Raw genomic sequence first — 14,168 nt, forward strand, 5'->3', positions numbered from 1 at the left:
GCGAGTCCACTAAACCTCTTTTCATTATAAATTACCCAATTTTTGGGTATGCCTGTATTAGTAGTGTGAGAACAGACTAATACACAGCTTAAGTAAATTTTTCTCCTTCTTGAGAATATTCTGAGCACAAGGAGCCATCTGGTAAGCATGTATACATATGTCAATGTAGAAGATTTCATCATGTCTTTTTGAGAACAATTAAGTGGCTACAAAATCAAAAGTTCAAGTGTTAAGCAATTTCTTTCACATGTCTATTGACTTTACACCAAATGCTCTAATGCTTTCTGGAACTAGCATTAGTCCAACAGGAATATATTACAATCCTAAATTTCTATGCACCTAACACTAGAGCCCCCAAACTTACAAAACATATACAAATAATTATAAACATATAAAAATTATTATAAAAGTACTACTAGAGCTAAGTAATGAGGTAGACAGTTACATTCTAATAGTCAGAAACTTTAATACCCCACTGATAGCACTAAACAGATCATCAAGACAGAAAGTCAACAAAGAAACAATGGACTTAAACTATATCCTAGAACAAATGAACTTAACAGATATTTACAGAACATTCTTTCCAACAACTGCAGTATGTACATTCTTCTCATGAGCACATAGAACCTTCTCCAAGGTATACTACATTATAGGCCACAAAACAAGTCTCAATAAATTAAAGAAAATTGAAATAAGATGAAGTATCTTCTTAGACCACAGTGGAATAAAACTGGAAATCAACACCAGAAGAAACCCTCAAAACTACGCAAATACATGAAAATTAAATAATCTGCTCTTGAATGATTTTGGGATTAACCATGAAATCAAGATGGGAATTTTTCACTAGCCATCAGAGAAATGCAAATCAAAACCACAATGAGACACCATCTCCCACCAGTTAGAATGGAGATCATTAAAAAGTCAGGAAACAACAGGTGCTGGAGAGGATGTGGAGAAATAGGAACACTCTTACACTGTTAATGGGACTGTAAACTAGTTCAACTATTGTGGAAGACAGTGTGGCAATTCCTCAAGGATCTAGAACTAGAAGTACCATTTGACCCAGCCATCCCATTACTGGGGATATAGCCAAAGGATTATAAGTCATGCTGCTATAAAGACACATGCACACATATGTTTATTGCGGCACTATTCATAATAGCAAAGACTTGGAAACAACCCAAATGTCCATCAGTGATAGACTGGATTAAGAAAATGTGGCACATATACGCCATGGAATACTATGCAGCCATAAAATGGATGAGTTCATGTCCTTTGCAGGGACATAGATGCAGCTGGAAACCATCATTCTCAGCAAACTATCACAAGAACAGAAAACCAAACACTGCATGTTTTCACTCATAGGTGGGAACTGAACAATGAGAACACTTGGACACAGGAAGGGGAACATCACACAGTGGGGCCTGTTGTAGGGTGGGGGGAGGGGGGAGGGATAGCATTAGGAGATATACCTAATGTAAATGACGAGTTAATGGGTGCAGCACACCAACATGGCACATGTATATATATGTAACAAACCTGCACGTTGTGCACATGTACCCCAGAACATAAAGTGTAATAAAAAAATAAATAAAAATAAAAAGATTTTTTTGAAATGAATGATAACAGTGACACAACTTATTAAAATCTCTGGGATATAGGAAAAGTGGTGCTAAGAGGAAAGTTCATAGCATTAAATGTCTACATCAAGAAGTCTGAAAGAACACAAATAGATACATAAACAGAATTAAAAACAGAAATCATATGATCATCTCAATAGATGCAGAAAAAGTATTTGATAAAATTCAGCATCCTTTTATGATGAAAACTCTCAACTAAACAGGCACAGAAGGGACATACCTCAATGTAATAAAAGTCATGGCCAGGCGCGGTGGCTCACACTTGTAATCCCAGCACTTTGGTAGGCCAAGGTGGTTGGATCACGAGGTCAGGAGTTCAAGACCAGCCTGGCCAAGATGGTGAAACACCGTCTCTACTAAAAATACAAAAATTAGCCAGTCATGGTAGAGGGTTCTTGTAATCCCAGCTACTCAGGAGGCTGAGGCAAAGAATTGCTAGATCGCAGGAGGTGGAGGTTGCAGTGAGCCAAGATCACACCATGGTACTCCAGTCTGGGTGACAGAATGAGAATCCATCTCAAAATAAAAACAGTAATAAATTAAAAAAAAAAGTCATATATGACAAACATACAGGCAGCATCCTACTGAATGGAGAAAAGTTGAAAGCATTCCCCCTGAGAGCTGGTATGAGACAAGAAATGATCACTTTTACCACTTTGATTCAACATAGTACTGGAAGTCCTGGCCAGAGTAATCAAACAAGATAAAGAAATAAAGTGCATCCAAATTGGAAAAGAGGAAGTCAAATTGTCACTGTTCACAGATCATGTGATCACATAACTAGAAAACCCTAAAGACTCATCCAATTCTGATAAATGAATTCAGAAAACTCCCAGGATACAAAATCAGTGTGTACAAATCAGTAGCAGTGCTATACACCAACAACGACCAAGCTGATAATCAGATCAAGAACTCAATCCCTTTTATAACAGCTATGAAAAGAAAAAAATGCTTAGGAATATAATTTACCAAGGAGGTAAAAAATCTCTACACGGAAAATGACAAAACACTACTGTAAGATATTATAGACAACACAGACAAATGCAAACACATCCCATGCTCATGGACAGGTAGAATCAATATTGTGAGAATGACTGTACTGCCCAGAGCAATCCTCAGATTCAATGAAATTCCCATCACAATACCATCGATATTCTTCACAAAACTATTTTAAAAAATCCTAAAATTCATACGGAAGCAAAAAGGAACTTGCATAGCCAAAGCAATACTAAGCAAAAAGAACAAATCTGGAGGCATCAAATTACCCAACTTCAAATTATGCTACAAGACTGTAAGTTACCCAAACAGCATAGTGCTGGAATAAAAATAGGCATGTAGACAATTGGAGTAGAATAGAGAATCCAGAAATAAAGCCAAATACTTATAACCAACTGATCTTTGACAAAGCATACAAAAAGATAAAACGGGGAAAGGATATACTATTCAATAAATGGTGCTGGGATCCTTGGGAAGCCCCGTGTAGAAAAATGAACCTGGATCCTCATTTCTCACCTTATACAAAAATCAACTCAAGGTGGAACAAAGACTTAAATCTAAGACCTGAAATCATAAAATTCTAGAAGATAACTTTGGAAAACTCTTCTAGACATTGGTTTAGGGAAATAATTCATGACTAAGACCTCAAAAGCAAATGCAAGAAAAACAAAAGTGAATATATGAGACCACATTAAACTAAAGAGCTTCTACAAAGCAAAATAAATCATCAGAAGAGTAAACAGACAACCTACAAAGTGGGAGAAAATCTTTGCAAACTATGCATCCAGCAGAGGAATAATATCCAGAATCTACAAGGAACTCAAACAATTCAGCAAGACAAAACAAAAATCCCATTAAAAAGTGGGCTAAAGACGTGAATAAACATTTCTCAAAGGAAGATACACAAACAGCCAACAAACATATGAAAAATGCTCAGCATCACTAATTATCAAGGAAATGCAAATCAAAACCATAGTGAGATACCACCTTACTCCTGCAAGAATGGCCATGATTTAAAAGTAATGATAGATGTTGGCACAGATGTGGTGAAAGTGGAACACTTTTATACTGCTATTGGGAATGTAAACTAGTACAGTCACTATGGAAAACAGTATGGAGATTCGTAGAACTGCCATTCGATCTGGCAATCTCACTACTGGGTATCTACCCAAAGAAAAATAAATAATTTATGAAAAAGACACATACACATGCACGCCTATAGCAACACAATGTGCAATTGCAAAAGTATGGAACTAACCTAAATGCCCTTCAACCAACAAGTAGATAAAGAAAATGTGGTATATATACACCATGGAATATTACTCAGCCATGAAAAGGAATAAAAGAGTGTCTTTTGTAGCAACTCGGATGGAGCTGGAGGCCATTATTCTAAGTGAAGTAACTCAGAAATGGAAAGTGCAAATATTGTATGTTCTCACTCAAAAGTGGAAGCCATGCTATGAGGATACAAAGGCATAAGAATGATGTAATGGAGGCCAAGGAGGGTAGACCAATTAAGCCCAGGATTTTGAGACCAGCCTGGCCAAAATAGTGAAATCCTGTCTCCACTAAAAATACAAAATATTAGCGGCACACGCCTGTAATCTCAGCTACTCAGGAGGTTGAGGCACGGGAATCACTTCAACCTGGGAGGTGGAGGTTGCAGTGGGCCGAGATCACGCCACTGCACTCCAGCCTGAGTGACAGAGCAAGACTCTGTCTCATAATAATAATAATAATAATAATAATAATAATAATAAACGTTGCCAACTCAGAAGGTAAGGGTGGCTGAGTGAGGGATAAAAGACTACATGTTAGGTATAGTGTATACTGCTCAAGTGACAGGTGCTCCAAAATCTCAGAAATCACCACTAAGGAATGTATGCCTATAACCAAAAACGTCTGTACCCCCAAAACTATTGAAATTAAAGTAAAATTTTAAAAGAAAATAGGCTACAGAATATATTTTACAACTTTCTGATTAGCTATAATGGTAAATTTGAGTGAAAGTTATCCACATCTTAGTTAAATACTAAATGGACTTTCTTGATATGGGTGGTAGCATGAAATTTCCAAAAATGTTTCATTGACACTTTAGCAAGGTGATAAAGAGTGATATATGAGTTTTAAGATTATTTATGTTCCATAGAAAAGTAATAAAATGCTTATTTTTATACAGAGATAATTTAGATAGTATTTGGCCACATCTATTTTTTCAACTTGGTTTCCAAGCTACTCATAAAAATAACTTGCTGTTATACTTTTGCCTTTTAAAGCAGGACAGCTTGGACTGCTGTTCAGGATGTCCTTATTAGTATATAGAGGAGGAAAGATAAATAAAGAAATTTACAGCCTGCTTGATACCTGTCTTTCGAATATCTTTAGAGTTACGTCACCTGGAATATCTTGCAGATTTTCATAGAGAACTCTCTAGATAGAGTATGAAATACTGGCCTGAGCTGAAATGAGCCCATTTGTTTTAAGACAAGATATATAAACTACAAGGAATTTAAAAGAATATTATCTCATGCCAAATCAAATTTTAGTTTTCTTTCTTCCTATTAATATTATATTTTATTATTATTGTTAGTTTTATGTAAATATCTGTGTTTACCTGGAAAATGTACAGTAGTATCAGAAAAGAAACAAGTAAAACATTACATAACATGTTTTTTAAATTTTAAAGTTATGAAAATATACAAAAGGTTTATAATTCCTGATAGTTTGATGACATTTGCTTATCTTGAGATATGAGATTGTTTTGTTTTTTGCCAATGCACTTTTGAAAAGAAAAACAATTGGTAAGAAATCCCTAAGGTGCCCCTCAGTGTTTGCTGCCTCTTGTTACACAATCTCCTTTTTCTCAGGATGGGCTGGATTTAGGAATGCTCTTATGCAGTAGCATATGATAAAAGTGATGGATTTTTACATCCAAGTTTGGGCTACCAAGTACACTTGCAGCTTACACAAGTTTCATATTTGCTGGCTCACCTCCTTGGCATGGGCTACAGTCAGCCTGCAGCTGCCTCTTCTGTTCATTCCCCCTTCACCATTTTCCTTCAGCTATTCCAACTACTGTGAAAAATGCATGTTGAACTCCATGATGCAGGGTGTTGGTTTGTCTTACAGGACATCCACATCTGTTAAAGTTAAAGGAGGTGAAAGGCAGAAAGATTGAAATATCTTAGTGCATCTTCATTGGGTCCACCTTCTACTTATGGGTTTCAGCTTATCCTCATTGTTCCTGGTCATACATCAATCTTTCCTTCCTGATTTCCTACTCTGCAATTTAAAGCTCTAGTGCGAGCCACAAAGACAGCATCCTTACAGAAAGTGTTTAATCAACTCACACAATTGCATAACATCAAATCCAATAATCACACACACACACATATACACACACACAAAGCCAACAACTTAAAATAATAGATAATAAGCAAGTTATAGAAATCCTGGGAAGGCCAGGGAGGTGGACTAACATTAAACAAACACATATGTCTAATATGTCTAATGTTTATGCTTTTATGAGTGGACTCTGGCTAATAGAAATGAAAAAATAAATAAATAAATGAAAATAATCAAAATAAATTTCATATAGTGAAAAGAGAAAACGCTTAAGAAAATAGAAGCTCAAATAGTTAATGACAAGAATTAAAACAAGACACACTAAAGAAATTGCAGGTTTTAAAAATATAAAATAACAGGACATAATTTATGCACATAAATTTGGAATTTAAAGAATATAGACAAAATATTTTAAAGTATTATTAGCAAACCTTATTCAGAAGAAATATAATAGAAAAAATGAATGAGATCTACTATTTGATAGCACAGTAGGGTGAATATAGTCAATAATAATTTAATTGTACATTTTTAAATACCAGAAGAGCATAATTAGATTATTTTAACACAAAGAATAAATGCTCACTGGGATGGATGCTCCATTTTCCATGATGTGGTTATTACACATTGCATGCTTGAATAAAACATCTCATGTACCTTATAAATATAAGTACCTATAAAAATAAAGCAAAAAAGTAAAAAAAGAAGAAATAGGTAAACCTAAATTATCACATAACCATTAATAAAATTGAGTAAGTGGTGAAATATCTTCCCACAAAGAAAACTCCTGGCTCAAGTGGCTTTACTGGTAGCTTCTATTGAATGTTTAAAAAAATTTTAAAAAATTTCCAGTTAAACAAAATGCTTCTAGATAATATAAAAGAAGAAAAGCCTTGGCTTATTTTATAAAGCTAGCATATCTGTGATTCAAACCTCAAAATTGAACAGCATGAAAATAAAATATATATACACACACATATATATGTATGCGTAAGAATACAGATAGATAACTATATATATACTATGTATGTGTGTATATATATATATATATGTATGTGTATATATTTCTTTCTTTTCATGCTGCCCTATTTTGAATTTTTGTATCAAGCATATTCTAGTTTCATACATATATTCATTCCAAGTTCCTTTATGAATGTAGCTGTATCCTAACAAAATAGTAGCAAACTAAAACTACTTTAAAATGGATAACAAGGAAGTTACAGGCATCACAGAAGGCAAGGGCTGTTGTTTAACACTACAAAAATTAATTCATGTAATCCACCAAATTAAGAGATTAAAATAGAAAAATTCCCTGCTGTAACAGATTCAGAACAACAATTTGACAAAATTCAGCATATTTTGTGATTATTTTTTAATAAAGTTGTAAATTAGGAAAGTCCCGATACAATCTACTTACAAAGTTTTCATCAAATTGTTGCTTCTGGGGAGAATGTAATTGCTATAGACCAGAGCTCTTGCTGTATCAGGAAGGTATAGCCAAATATTATACAATGTTTTTAAAGGCACCAGAGGGCAGATGCAATGAACTGAAGATGGGGATGTAATGAGAACAAGTAAAACAAATAAATACTAATTTTAAAAAAGTAAAATAAAACAAATAATGTAGGTTATAATAAAATTAGAAATATAATCAATCTTAAGTCACTTACATAACAATTTCAGATAACTTATAGCTAACAGGAAATTATGTTAGGATTTATGTGAATTCTTAGAATTTTACAGATAAAAACTCGAATTTGTGGTTTTTCAATACTCTGACTTACATTTTCTCTTCCAAAATTACTTTCAAAGAATAACACAAACTGAGAACCATACTGTAATATCACTTAATTATATACTAGAAAAAATAAATATAAAATTAACATTCAGAAGAGGTAGTTTCTAATTGTTATCAGCCTAACTGTGCCTTTTCTAATTAGCCTAAGGTTACTTGGTATTAGCAAGTGTATTAGTCTGTTCAGGCTACCATAACCAAATACCACAGGCTGGGTGGCTTAGGCAACAGAATTTTCTTTTCACAGTTATGGAAGCTGGAAGTCCCAGATCAAGATCTGGACACTGACTTTTGTTGAGAGCTCTCTTCTTGGCTGGCAGATGGCCAATCTCACCTCATATGGTAAGAGAGGTAAGAGAGCTCTTTGGTGTCTTTTTTTTTTTTTTTTTTTTTTTTTTTTTTTTTTCTCAGATGAAGTCTTGCTCTGTCACCCAGGCTGGAGTGCAGTGGTGTGATTTCAGCTCACTGCAACTTCCACCTCTCAGGTTCAAGAGATTCTTCTGCCTCAGCCTCCTGAGCAGCTGGGATTACAGGTGCATGCCACCAAGCCTGGCTAATTTTTTTCTATTTTTAATAGAGATAGAGTTTCACCATATTGGTCAGGCTGGTCTCGAACTCCTGACCTCGTGATCCACCGGCCTCAACCTTCCAAAGTGCTGGCATTACAGGCGTGAGCCACTATGCCTGGCCTGGTGTCTCTTTTTGCAGGGACACTAATTCTATCAGATCGAGGTCCCACCTTTATTACCTTATTTAACCTAAGTTAGTTCTTAGAGGCCCCATCTACAAATATTGCCACACTGGGGGTTAAGTCTTCAACCTATGATTTCTATAAGAGACACAACATTCAGTACATAACGGCAAGATATATGTTTTTACTTTGAGAAAATTAGATGAAATAAAAGATGAAAACAGTCCTTAAACCAAAGTATTGGTTTGTACTTTATGAATAACTAGATGCTTGTCTGTCTTGAGGGAAGATGAGTGATATTCTTTCTTTGGTTAGAAGTATGCCTGTCTTGTGCTTTTAATACATATATCTCCATAAATGTATTAGGGAGAACGCCCATGGGGATTTAATATACAGTAAAAAAGAAATTGTAATTGGATTTCATTATGGAGTCATAGTTCAAACAATGGGATTGCAGTGCAGTAGAGCCTGCCAGAGTCTCAGATAAGAGGCTTTGGCAATCTGTTCTTCCCATGCACAAATGTAGTGCACCTGTGAGGCTCTTAATCTTCCAGAAAATTGAAGCCGTCCACCTTCAAGTAGAGATTTAAAACCTGAAACAGTAATCAGTGGAAATAAAGTGGGCATTGATATTGATAAGGCATAGAAGTCACGTAAAGCTTTTGTTCACTCTGTCATATGGAGTCCTAAAATTTCTGTCTCTCTGTGATTAAAATGAATGATCAATGTATGATCTAATTTAGAGGAAGAAGGACTCCTCATTGTTAAATGATCTCAATAGTAACAGTGAATTCTGAATGTTTTCCTGGGATTTAGTGTTAATCTTTTATTTTTTAAATTTCCAAGCTTCTTTTAACTGTCCAAGATGAATGAAGAGGAACATTATAAATTTCGGGTAATACTAAAATGGTTTTATTTCATATCTTCTGTGTTTTTTTCTTTTCCTGTGGGAGAAAGAGGGGTAGTAGATTGTGACTTTATGATGAAACAAACAGTCGACCCCTTAGAAAATCATTTTTCCCCTCCAAACTTTCAACTACTTTGGAATTTCTAATTCAATTTTTAAAATGTGAAATATGCTTTCGGTAATTTCGTTTGAGTCCACAAAACACTGGCTCTTTCTTTCTTTCTTTCTTTCTTTCTTTCTTTCTTTCTTTCTTTCTTTCTTTCTTTCTCTCTCTCTCTCTCTTTCTCTTTCTCTCTCTCTTTTCTTTTCTTTTCTTTCCTTTTGGTTTTCTGTTTTTTTGAGACAGAGTTTCACTCTCGTGGCCCAGGAGGGAGTGCAGTGGTATCATCTTGGCTCACTGAAGCCCTCGCCTCCCAGGTTCAAGAGATTCTCCTGCCTCAGCCTCCCAAGTAGCTGGGATTACAGGCACCCACTACCATGGCCAGCTAATTTTTGTATTTTTAGTACAGACAAGGTTTCACCATGTTTGCCAGGCTGGTCTCGAACTCCTGGCCTCAAGAGATCCACCCACCTTGGCATCCCAAAGTGCTGGGATTATAGGTGTGAGCCACTGCACTGGGCCAACACTGGCATTTTCAAATGATGTTCAGAAGCCTCGATACCTTGTTACTTTAAAAATGAACCATCAGTTTTAGTCTTGTTTTTTTCAGAGCTGCAGTTAAACATGCCATATGTTGACTAATCTGCAAATAATACATCTGTGATCTTTTGTGGAATTTCCCTCCTCCAGACTTCTATTCCAAGCTCCACATGAGTTCAGAAGTGTCTTGTGAGTTATAGTTACTGTGCTTTCCTTCTATGGGCTGAAGATTTTGAAGGCCTCTATGTAGCCACAAGTGATTCACATTTTACATAAAGGAATTAGGTTCAGCAACAGGCAAATATAGCCTTTGTCAAGTATCTACAATCTACTAAATTGCTCTCTTAGGAATAATAAGTAAAGATAATACATAATTTTGCCCTCAAGAAATGTGTAATATAAGGGAAGAGACCATGTGCATTCAGACACCACACGCAAACACAGGTTATAATAAACAATAGCTGCACAGGAGATAAGTAAGGGTTAGAAGAGTGAAGAGAAGCAAAAAGTCGAGTGTAGTGGCTCGTACCTATAGTCTGTACTTTGGGAGGCCAAGGCAGCAGGATCGCTTGAGGCCAAGAGTTAGAGTCCAGATAGGGTAACATAGTGAGACTCCACCTCTACAGGAAAAATATAAATAAATATCACCCCGCTGTGGTAGTGTGGAGCTGTAGTCCCAGCTACTCAGAAGGGAGAGGTAGGAGGATCACTTGAGCCCAGAAGTTCAAGGCTGCAGTGAACTGTGATCATGCCACTGCACTCCAGCCTGGGTGACAGAGTAAGATCCTGTCTCAGAGAGAGAGAGAGAGAGAGTGAGGGGGAGAGAGAGAGAGAGTGAGGGAGAGAGAGAGAGATTGAGAAGAGAGAAGTGCGAGATCACACTTTTGCAGCTCTTTTTTTCTCCTTCTGGCACATTTTTCATTTTCAAGACCCCACGTCCTCCATATATGCTTTCCTGGCCCACCCATTTCCCTCCTCCCGTTACACAGATGGAGAACTTCCTTACTGGTGTTCTCTCAGCACTCAGCACAGATTGCTAGTGCTTTTATGTGCTGAGCCTTTCCCTTCAACCTGGACTGAAAGAGGATGGCAATCTCGCTGAAGCTGTTTCTTTTTCTTCACAACATATAGGAAAATGTTGCCCCTTTTTGGAGGTAAGCCCTTTTGTTCTTAAAAATTCTATAAGAAAGAATGAGGGGAAAAGGACAAGAAGTTATTAAACTAAACTGAGGACAGGATACGTATCTCTCTCCAGGCTTGAAAATTAAAAGGATATATTAGAAAATTTGGTAGGCAGTTAATGATTTGGACCATCTGTAGTGGCCTCCATAACATATAAAAGAATACAATCTCCTTTTCATTAATTTCCCATTGTAAATCGTGCTGCAAAATAGCAACCATCCTTAGAGATTAAATCTTATGAGTCATGGCTTCATAATAATGTGACCCAGGTTTCACAGACATGTAACACTGAAATATTATATTTTTTCCAATACTTTTGAACTAATCTATTTAAATTTGTAGTGAGGGAATATTTTGATATACTAACTACGGGGCATTTATTTCCCTATCAACTACTACCACTTATTTTACATTGCTATTCACATTAAAATAGATCAGAGTGATCAATTATATGCACAGAACAGAAGTAGAAATAAAACAAACTTCTTTAAACTTTTGGAGAGAATTTAAGCATAAAAGCATAAGATTTTGGCTTTTACAAGCTTGTTAACTCAGAATTCAAATGGCTAAGCCCCAAAAGGAGAAGCTTATATTAGAAAGAATACATGTGAAAGAAAAACGGATAAATCTGACTCCGCTACTATAACCTAGAAACAGGTCCCAAACGATTAGAAAGTTTTGTGAGACCCTGGGAAAACACACACACACACACAGACACACACACACACACACACACTCACATATAGACTGTCTAGGACCATGATCAGCAATGACTGATTGCCTCAAAGAGTGAGTGGGAGCTATGGCACAATCACAGACGTATCAGTGAGTGCTAACTATGTGGAGGTCATAGTCCATCTTTGACTGACATTAACAGGTTAAGCAGAAAGGATGTACCATGTGCCAAGAACATCACTCAACCCTGTTCAAATTTTTGCTTCCAAATAAAATCCCTCTTTTTGCCCATAGTTCAGAACATTAAAACATTAAACAGGTACAATTTTGTCTGCTCCTCTTGGAAACATTTGATAACTTCTGGAGACAATTTTGATTGTCAGACCTTGGAGGGAGGGATGGTGTTGATATCTAGTGTGTAGATGCCAGCATTGCTGCTAAATATCCTACAATGCACCATGCAACTCTCCTACAACAAAATAATTAGCAAGTTTTCTGGCCTAAAATGTCAGTAGTGCTGAGGTTAAAAACTCTGACCTAAAGCATGGCCCATAGTGAAGCAACTTTTGTTATGCCTACTCTATATTAAGACCATGATGCACTAACATAAGGCTTACAAAAAAAGATAAATAGGTCTTTTTCTTCATTTTATCTAGAAATTAAAGTGGAAAGAGGAGTATGCTCTCCAAATAGGAGATAAAATTCCCAGAAATAATTTTCTGTAAATTATTTTAATAAAACATTTTGTTTCTTTTCTTTTATATATGTATTTTAAGAGGGAGGATCTCACTCTCTCATCCAGCCTGGAGTGCAATGATACAATTTTGGCTCACTGCAGCTTTGAATGCCTGGGTTCAAGCTGTGTTATTAAAATAAATACCTATGAGGAGATACACCTCTATGTAATACAATTTTTGCTGAATAACAAATTGCTCCAAAGTTTAACGGCTGAAAACAACCAAGATTTATTTTCTCACACTTTCTGTGGTCAGAAATTTGGAAGTGGTTTGCCTGGATTTCTGTGACTCAGAGTCTTTAATGAAGTTTCACATAAGCTGTGAGTGAGAGCTGCAGACATATCAAGACTTAAGTGAGTCCAAAGGATCCACTAAAGTCACGCACGTGATTATTAGGCTTCAGTTTTTTTACTGGCTGCTGAACTGACAGCTTCAGATCTCAACCATGAAGTATGGGCTTCTCCACAGGGCTGCTCAGGATATAGCAGCTGGCTTCTTCATGGCAACGGAGCGAAGGAGAATGAGGGAGGGAGGGAAAGAGAGAAAGAGCGAGAGACAAAGAGTAAGCAAGTGCAAGATGGAAACGATGGTCTTTTGTAACCCAATATCAGAAGTTGAGCTTGTTTAGGTGATTGTTGCTGTAGTTGTTGCTTGTTGTATATTCCTAAACCAAGATAAAGCTCATTTCTTAGGTTTTGGCTTCTCTGCATATACAAATGTAGATATAAACTAGAACAGAATAGAGACAATAATTTCAATCTATACTCAAGGGGAGGAATACACAAGAGAATGAAGACCAGGAGATAGAGATCAATGTGGGGACTGCACACCCTATTATATTGAATAAGATACTGAGATTCAATAGATGCAGTAAAATCATACAGATGTGAAAGGTGGATTGCTATTGGAACCTAGGAACCCCAGGACTGAATAATTAGCTCTTTATTCTTACAAATAACTTATGTAAATCATTTGTGTGCTGATTTATGTGTTCATAAATTGTATTACTTTAAATTATTAACATTATGATTATTTATTTTTTACCTCCCTGCATTAGTTAGGTTTAGGTTTCTCTGTGTATACAACAAGTAATAACTACAGCAAAGATCACCTAAACAAAGTCAACTTTTTTTTCCATCTCTGGAAAAAGAGAAGTCTGGAGGTAGATAAGCCAAAGCAGGTAAGAAGGCTCCACGCTGTGATTCAGGGCCCCAGGCTCATATCGTTCTGCTCCATCACTCTCTTTAGTGCTTCTATTTTCAAGTTCACTTCATGATCCAAGGTGGTTGTGGGAATTCTAAAATATCATTGCATGAAAAGAAAAGATGGAAGATAGAAGAAAAAGGTCCCTTTTTTTCCAGTCAATTTTAGCTCCAAATGATCCAACTTTCTCAAAATTGTATATAATGTTTCCCTTTACATCTTATTGGCCATAACTAAGTCACATGGCCATATCTAACTGTAAAGCAGATGGGGAAACATGGTTATTTATTCTGTGCAGCAACATGTTCAAGTATTTTTAAAAATTCCAACACTACGATGGAAGAGAGTAGATAGCAAAGT

At 36.1% G+C, this 14,168-nt stretch overlaps 1 long non-coding RNA gene across 1 annotated transcript in view; it reads left to right on the plus strand.

Moving 5' to 3' along the window:
- The first annotated feature begins 11,088 nt into the window (after positions 1–11,088).
- Positions 11,089–14,168, plus strand: part of LOC108540040 (uncharacterized) — a 94,953-nt gene continuing 91,873 nt past the window's right edge. Inside the window, exon 1 of the long non-coding RNA XR_001888568.1 lies at positions 11,089–11,165. This is a non-coding gene — a long non-coding RNA (uncharacterized LOC108540040). The remainder of the gene's footprint in view (positions 11,166–14,168) is intronic.

The sequence above is a fragment of the Rhinopithecus bieti genome, unplaced genomic scaffold, assembly GCF_001698545.2.
Source record: "Rhinopithecus bieti isolate Rb0 unplaced genomic scaffold, ASM169854v2 scaffold_15850, whole genome shotgun sequence".
Taxonomy (NCBI): Eukaryota; Metazoa; Chordata; class Mammalia; order Primates; family Cercopithecidae; genus Rhinopithecus; species Rhinopithecus bieti.